We start from the raw sequence: 9,123 nt of genomic DNA, 5'->3' as shown, positions 1-9,123 counted from the left end.
GTTGTGGGCAGTTGGCGAGTGTCAGCAGACCCTGCGCCCCAGCTGCTCAGGTGCTTTTCTGACCGGAAGAGGCTTGTGGCCCTGTGTGGGCCGGATTTCTCTCTCCCCAACCAGAGCAGTCTCAGGTCCCGCGTGACTGGGCCATCCACATGTTCATAGTCCTAGCTTGGTTCACATAGCCTGAACAACAAACAGACCAGCCTAGTGAGTGATGAAGACTCCCCTCCAACACCTTCTTCAGACTCTAGGCCTAGGTTTAATCAAGTAGCATATCTTAGCATAGCCTTATAAGTGACAATGGCCCCTGCCAACACCATTCTCCCAGTCCCAGCTGTAGACAAACAGCCTGTGCACCAGCACAGACTAATATGCACAACCAAGACTCTGCCTTCCCACACCATCCACACACAGCCAGGACTAGTTGGTCTCAGAGAGTCTGTAAGGTATTGCCCAGCATGGTGATTTTCCAATGTCTCCATTGCCTTTACACTCTTACTATCTGTGTCCTAGCTGAGGCAAATCAGACTGCATATCACCCCAGCCCAGTAAGAATACAAGAGCTTATCCTGGAGGTGTCCTATTAATAATTATCCTGTGCCTTGCTTTGGTCACAAAGCCTTTACTCAATTCCAGCCTGGTGAGTAACCCAGACCTGTACACTCCTAAGACCCCAATGGTCTAGCATTCTAGGGATAATCTCTTAGGTATTGTGTGGAAGTGTCACCTGTAAGACTTATTAGACCAATATATCTTTATGCAATCTTTAAGTATCAAAAGGTTAGATTTCTTTCTTTACGTCAATGAATTACCTGGTCTAGAGCCTTTTGTATCTTTGTCTCCTAATTCTTTATTCATAGGGAGAAGCTGAGTGTAAAAGACCTGTATTGTCTGTGTCCCTATTTGGAGGTGGCTCTCCAGCAGGGTGGAGAGCAAAGGATACAGGGAAGCAAACTCAGAAAGACTCTCTCAGGCGTAGATGCCTCTGTGCTGTTCTCTGTAGGCCCCTCAAACCCAGTCAGCTTCAAATCCACCCTGCTGCAGCCTATATCGCTGCCTAAGCCCATTGGGTGGGGGGGGGGGCAGTGAATTTTTATCTCAGGTGAGTTAAATTCAAATCAATAAGTTGAGCGCCATTTTGTTGTGTTAAATCTCTCCAACCCAGATATGCCCTGGCAATGAAAACACAACTCAATTAATTTGAATACATGCTGTGAGCTTAGATTGGGCAGATCTACCACTACTCTACCATCTTTTCCATATATGAAACCCCTTAGAACTTGCAGTTTCTCCAAGCAATGTGCTTCTGCTCTGCTTTCCTTCTTCCTCCTCCTCTGCGTCCTCTCCCTCTTCCATTTCTCTTCTCTCTTTCCCCCACCTTCTGCTCCACCTTCCCTTTCATCTGCCCAGTCATCAGCTCTCCTTTATTTTACAAATTAAGGTGGAAGCAGATTTACTGGAAATCACCTGAGTGCTGACTCATTCCTTGTTTGAAGCCACTCACAGGAGAAAGAATTAACATCAAATATAATTAGCCCCAGGGCTATCCACAACATGCCCAGGGGTGATAAAACTGGTAAAATCTTGAGGTAGAACTATTCCCAGTTTTCTGAAAACCATCAAGTTTATTTCCAAAGTGGTTGTACAAGATTGCACTTCTACCAGCAATGAAGAAGAGTTCCCGTTGCTCCACATCCTTACCAGCATGTGGTATCTCTTGAATATTTGATCGTAGCCATTCTGATGGATATAAGATAGAACCTCCAAGTAGATATGTTTTCTAGTTCCCCAATGACTAAAGATTATGAACATTTCTTTAAGTTTTTTGGCCATTTTATATTGTTGAGAATTCCATTTAGCTCTGTACCCCAATTTTTAATTGGGTTATTTGGCTTGCTAATGTCTAATTTCTTGAATTCTTCGTAAATTTTTGATATTAGCCCTCTGTCAGATGTAAGGCTGATGAAGATCCTTTTCCAATCTGTAGGCTGCCAATTTGTCCTACTCAGAGTGTCCTTTGTCTTATACAAGCTTTGCAGTTTCATTTATCAATTTTTGATCTTAGATCCTGAGCCATTGGTATTCTGTTCAGGAAATGTCACCTGTACTTTCTCTTCTATGAGATTTAGTGTATCTGAATTTGTGTTGAGGTCCTTGATACACTTGGACTTGAGCTTTGTGCAGAGTGAGAAATATGGAACTATTTTCATTCTTCTACAAATAGACATCCAGTTAGACCAGTACCATTTGTTGAAGATGCTTTCCTTTTCTCATTGTATGTGTGATGGTTTGTATATGCTTGGCCCAGGAAGTGGCAGGATTAGAAGGTATGGCCTTGTTGCAGTAGGTGTGCCACTGTGGGCATGACCTTAAGACCCTTACCCTAGCTACCTGGAAGCCTGTCTTTCACTAGCAGCTTTCAGATGAAGATGTAGAACCCTCAGCTTCTCCTGTACCATGCCTGCTTGGATGCTGCTCTGCTTCTACCTGATGATACTGGAATGAATCTCTGAACCTGTAAGGCAGCCCCAATTAAATGTTTAAAAAGAGTTGCCTTGGCCATAATGCCTATTCACAGTAGTAAAACCCTAACTAAGACAGAAGTTGATACCAGGAGTGGGTATTGCTGTGATAGGCCTGACCATGTTTTTGTTTGAAAGAATGAGGAGCTGGGGACTTTTGATTTGGAAAGCAGTAGAATGATTTAAATGAAGCTTAATGTGATATCCTGGTAGGACTATGGAAGACTTTGTTACTAAAAGTGTTTTTGTCAACTCCAGGAAATTCAAGTTCTTTGGGGTATTCCCAAGGATAAACCATAATTGAACAAGCTCATTTGTGACTCAAAACCAAATATATAAGCACACTCAGGGGATAAGGCATTAGCTTGTTCAGGAGCACCTTGAAAAATCAACATATACTTTAGTCCCCACTGACACCTATAGAAACACAGCATAATTGTCAACACTGATGTGGGACCAGAGGCTCTACCAGTATGCTTTCTCCTGTGGGCTTTCTCAGGATCCCAACAGGACTGATACAGCCATACCACAAACCATGAGCTGGCAAGAGAAGACAACACCCTGGTTTCAGAAGAGAGACCGACCCTCTTTTGAGTTAAATCACATGAAGACCACATGGTACTTCAAATTCTAGCCCCATTTAGCAAACTTTCTCTCATTATGTTGTGACTCTTCCTCCTGGCTCTTATGTGGCTTGCACTTTGAATAGCTTAAAAAAAAACCATCACAGGTTTAAACAGGAGTCCAGGTTTTATTATATTATATTATATTTATTATATTATTTATTATATTGGCTTGTGATGCTCACTGATGGTGCCGTATTGTGCCTTGACTTGGACTTCACCAGTGATCACCTGCATAGACATGCTTCTTGAAAACTATGACAATACCTTTTCCTGAAAAAAAGACATTCTCTCTTGTCCTTGAAACAAACTTAATAATGTGCGCTCAGCAGATCTTTGAGTTCAAGGCCAGTCTGCTCTACAGAGTGAGTTACAGGACAGCCAGGACTATACAGAGAAACCTTATCTCAAAAACCCCCCAAACAAAATAAACAACAATGTAACAGAACTGCAGCATATAGCTTGATAATATCTGTGTGCTATTCTGGGTCAGCAAAGTAAAACTGTCCTTGTAAAACTATCCTGAAAGATCTCATTTCTTGCCATGAATTCTTCAGTGGAAAATTGATGGGAAGATTGACAGGTGGCAATTCTAAGCTTATTCTCTAGTCACATTGCTAGCTTGGCTGAAGCATCATCACCTTCCCCAGCATGACTGGTTACACAGACCCCTCCCCTCCCCCACCATGTCAGAATAGCAATGATCTCACAATAGGAGGTGGTCTGACTACCACCTCAGCCTGGAGGGGTATGCAGAACCCCACCCATCCTCACCCATTACCACACTCACGTCAAGCAGGCTGGCACCAGCCCAGACTGGTGAGTATCTAAGAATCTATTCTCATATTGCCAGGTGTAGCTGGGGTTACACAGTCGGTACAGCAGCCCACAATGGTGAATTCCCAGGTCAGCCAGAGCCATTTTCATACTCCCTGGCCTACTGGGGTCAATCAGAATGGACACCATCTCAGTTTAGTAAGAGACTCAGTTTAGTAAGATATCCTGGGGTATCCTCCTAATACTCCCTGGTCTAGCTTGGGTTGAACAGCCTTTACGCTAGCCAAGATAACCTAGTGTAGGATCAAGAGCCCACCTTACTGAATCATCCTGACACTCAGATTTGAGTTTGGGTCAAGCAGTTCACTGACCAGCCAAGTCTGGTTAGTTCCCCAGACCCCTGTCCTTCTGCAACTGTTCAGACAAGTGATTCAAGACACAGTCCCAGGAAGACAATGTATGAGGTCATTCTAGTGAGTACCTTGTGTCCCCACCTTCCTGTTGCATACACTTAGAGCCTGAGCAATACCCCAGCCTGTTGAGTGATCATGACTCCCTCTCTAGTACTTTCCTCTGACTCCCAGGCCTAGTTCAGGTCAAGCAGTTGAACTTAGTTGGTATGTGACCCACAACTGTGAATTCCTCTAGAGTCTTTGGTCTAGCTGGTGTCAAGCAGCCCAGGCTCCCGACTACACTGGTAAGTTATCAAAACCTTGCCTGCCTTCCCTTTTAATCTTCTTAGTCCCAGGGCTTGTTTGCGTCACACTGTCACACAATATTGCACAGTAACAGCCTTTTTTAATTCCCCAGAACCTTGCTGATCTACATTATTACCATACTCCTCGACTCAGCTAGTGTCATAAATCATGGCTAGCAATGAAGACTGGTGAATGATCAAGACATTTATCTTCTACACCATTCTTGATACCATGCCAGATGGTGCCACATAGCCTGAACATCAGCATAGGCTTATGTGTCCATACAATCCTTGCCTGTCTAAGCCATCTTCATAGTTCCTGATCTAGTTGGGATCAGTCAGAATGTTCCCTGTCCCAGTTTCAATAGAGTTCAAGCTCCTACCCTACTGGTTGGTGTCCTAATATTCCTGGACCTTCCTTGGGTTACATAACCTCCATCCTAACCAAGCCATGTATAGATTCAAGAATCCTATTGACAAATTTGTGCCTAGGTAGCTCACATATCAGCCCAGATTGGTGCATAACCAAGAGCATTCCAATGCCAGGGCATCCCCACAGCCCAAAACTGTGCTTTTTGTTTGTGGGATTTGAAGAGCCTGGTCTCCATCATTCTCCTCATATTCCCAGGCATAGTTCCATTCAAGCAGCTCCCAGCCCAGCTAAGACTCCTATATGGCCCAGACCCTTGCCCCACTGCACGTGCTTAGAGTACAAAGTGATCTCACTATTACAGGCAGACTGCAGACCACCTTAGCCAGGTGAGTGGCCCTGACCCTGCTCTTTCCCACCATTGCCACTCTTCTAGGACTATCTTGGGTAAAAAAACCACCTGCATAAAAGCTCAGCCTGTGAGGGACCCAGACTGTTCTCCTGTGCCATCCATACAGCCCCTGCTCATCCTAAGGTCACATTGCCTTCTCTCCAGCTTATTTTGGTAAGTAACCAATACTACTACCTCTCCCGCAGCCCTAATGATTCCATGACTAGTTGAGATCTTGCAATGTGGCCACCAGAGGAGACAAGTGAGTGCCCTGAGATCAAGATCTTCGCTCATGTATCCTCCTCACACTCATAAGCCTAGTTTGGTTCATACAATCTAAGCAAGAGATCAGCCTAGTGAGTTATCAAGATTTCCCTTCAAGGAGCTACCTCAGAACACTGGTCAAGCAGAACACTGACCAAAGCTGCCTGATTAGTGTTTCAGATCACTGTCCTCCATGTTAATGCCAGTTCAACCCTAGCAGAGTCTAAGTAGCACATACTGCCCCTGTACCTCCACAGTACTAGTTCCAGCTGTTGTCACAAGGCCTGGTAAGTTTCTATAAATCTCATCTGCCACAGCCCTCCTCATCCTGACTTAGTTGGAGTCAATCACATTGTACATCATAGAACTCAAGATCTGGTCCTCTTGTTATGGCACTAATACACCCTAATAGCTTGAGCAGCAATGCCTGTCCTCTAGCCCAGCCTGGTGAATGACCCAGACCTCTGTACTTCCAAGAACATCCACACATTCCGAGGCCTAGAATGGTTTCAGCAGCCTGAGCACCATCTATTCAGGTGAGGAGAAAGACCCTGCTCTCATGCCCCATCCTCACACTCCTTGGACTAGCATAGGTCAAGGAGCTTGCAGACCTGCCAAACCTTATTAGCGAACAAGAGTGTTCACTATACTGTAGACTACAATGTGGTCTCACAATTCCGGGCACACTGTGTACTAGACAAGACTAGTAATTGAAAGACATATTATCACTCTACCAGGGCTAGCTCTGGTCACATAGCCTGCACACAAGCCACCCCTTTTTTTTTTTTTTTTTTTTTTTTTTTTTTTTTGTAGCCCTCTCTTGTCATATCCAACAGTAACAGAGGTCAAGCTGCCTTCTCACAAGTGTACCCAAGACTCAGTCTTCCTCCATCATCCTAACAATCCAGGACTTGGGGTCAAGCAGCTTTATACAAGCAGGAGGATATTCCAGGATTAACAATTTCTTTCCACACACAATGCTTATGTCCCCAGGCCTAGCTAAGGTTGAGCAATTTGCCCATAAGCACAGACTAATAAAAGACAAGCATGCTTCCTTCTGTCAGTGTAACAGACTTGGCCTTGGTCATATAACCTGCCCAGAAGCAGAGTCCATACCAAGACATCCCCTCCAATCCCTTGGCCACACTTCCACACCTAGTTTGGTTCAAACAGATTATAGGCCAGCACTGTCTATTGAGTAAGACCCTGACCCTTCCATGACATCTTCACCCTCCCTGATCCATCTGGGGTCAAGCAACCTGGAAAATAATTGATAGAACTGAGTTATCAAGACATTGGCATCCCACATAATTCTCACATCTGAGGCCCAATTTGGCTCACTCAGTTTACCTATCAGCCCAGTCTCATGAGGGATACAGAGTCCTATATATCTATACCATTATTATATAATCATGCTCAGTCAGGGTCAAACAGCCTGGACACTATTCCTGTTGATATCCTAAGTTGATGACTGTCTAAGATTCTCCGATGTCTGAATCAGGCCAGTCAGACTCTGTACAATTCTAGCCTCTTGAAAGCTGAAGTTCCTATCCTGCTGCTGTCATATACTAATCCCCCCTGGTCTAACTTTGATCAGCCTGCACGTAATCCAACATCGTGAGTGACCAAGACACTGCAATATTGTTCAAACTGCAGAGTGCCAGGCATAGGTTGGGTCAGGGGAACATCTCACCAGCCCAGACTGGTAAGTAATTAAGACCCGGCCCTTGCATACCATACACAATACTTTGGATTACAATTCTTGTCCACCAATCTTGGCCTGTTGAGTCACCCATAACTCTGCTCATCTATAACATTAACAGACCCCCAGGCCTAAGCTTAAGATATGCCCTTCTGTGCCAATACACAGTGCCAGAATAAGCTGGGGTCAAGCTGCCTTCTTAGTGGCCCATACTGGTACATGACCGATGCTACCATCTCTACACTCCCGAAACAACTTAACAATCACAGTGCGGGTTGGGACCAAGTAGCCTAGGAATAAGACCATCCTCATAGTNGGTAACCAAGGTGATCTACTCAGCACCATCCCCATACTGCCTGTCCCAGCTCTGGTCAGGCAGCGTTCCCATCAACCCAATTTTAGTCAGTGTGTTCCACTTCCCTGTACTCGACAGGCCAAGATATGTACNCAGTGTGTTGTTCTGTGTGCTCAGGTNGTTTACACTTAATATGCCTTTAAGAATGCAAGTAATTTTGTCTGTTGGAACTGGAACTACAACTCATGGGGTCCTCTGAGGCTGCTGGGTTGGTGGGAAGGTGGCTGGGGAGGGCAAAGTGATNTGACCAGGNTAGCTATTTCCTCCTGTCTCTTCGCTCCACAGTAACATTTTCCTCTAAAAGAAAAGTTTGCAAAAGGCCCCTAGAGCTAATAGCTGCCTCACTCACACACTTGCTTTCTCTAGACCTCCAGGTCTTGGTAGAAAGGTGGGTGACTGTTGTGCCTTCAGAGACACACTACTGACCTATCTTGTACCTCCATGCATCCCCCTTCTTAACCCTTGCAGCCACCATGATTGGTGAGATCTNTGCTGCAGCAACCTTCATCTGCAAGTTCCTCTGCACCAAGGGCCTCAGGAATGAGGAGCTGCTACAGACCTTCAGCCAGAGCCTGCAGGANCTGCTGGTAGAACACTACAAACATCACTGGTTCCCAGAGCAACCCTGCAAGGGATCGGGTTACAGGTGTATTCGCATCAACCATAAGATGGATCCTCTTGTCAGTCAGGCTGCCCAGCAGATTGGACTGAGCAGTAGAGAGTTGTTCAGGCTTCTCCCAAGTGAACTCACACTGTGGGTTGACCCCTATGAAGTATCCTACAGGATTGGAGAGGACGGTTCCATCTGTGTGCTGTATGAAGCCTCACCAGTGGGAGGTAGCTCTCACAACAGCACCAATGCACAAATGGTAGATAGCAGAATCAGCTTAAGGAGGAACCTCTTTTGGGCAGAACAGGCCCTTCTAAAAACTACAATATGATGGCTGTATCAGTTTAAGATATAGTCTACATTTGATTTTTTGCTTCGGGTGGGCTCCTCTTGGGGATGGATTATTTAATTTAAACCATGTCACAGCTGTGAAAACCTGGCACAAGATAGTGTTGATATTTTTAAGTGACACTCCTATAGTTCAGATAGTTCTTTTTCATGATGTATTAGCCTGGAGTTAAAGGATTCATTCACTTTATTTACAAGGGAATGAAGTCACCAATTGGTTTCTTTCTCCCAGATATTATATCTATATTTTCAGGTCAGTCCCTTTAAGGAAAATCTGTATTTCAAAATAACCATCTTTCAACCTAAAGACAAACAGGTTGCATGAAAAGAGAAAATGTCAGACCTTGTATTGTATCCTTAGTTTTAGCAGGGAACCAGAATGTGACTTTGCCAGGGGCTTTTAAAAGGCCCTTAAAAAGACACTGCCTGAGCCATGTTTGTTAGCACCAGCCTGTTTACAGTATTTT

At 44.7% G+C, this 9,123-nt stretch overlaps 1 pseudogene; it reads left to right on the top strand.

Moving 5' to 3' along the window:
* The window catches only part of LOC110286901, a 24,615-nt pseudogene extending 15,933 nt beyond the window's left edge, over positions 1–8,682 (top strand).
* The last annotated feature ends 441 nt before the right edge of the window (positions 8,683–9,123 follow it).

Source organism: Mus caroli, chromosome X, assembly GCF_900094665.2.
Source record: "Mus caroli chromosome X, CAROLI_EIJ_v1.1, whole genome shotgun sequence".
Classification (NCBI taxonomy): domain Eukaryota; kingdom Metazoa; phylum Chordata; class Mammalia; order Rodentia; family Muridae; genus Mus; species Mus caroli.
Note: the sequence above shows the minus strand (reverse complement) of the source record. Positions and strands in the feature narration are given on the sequence as shown.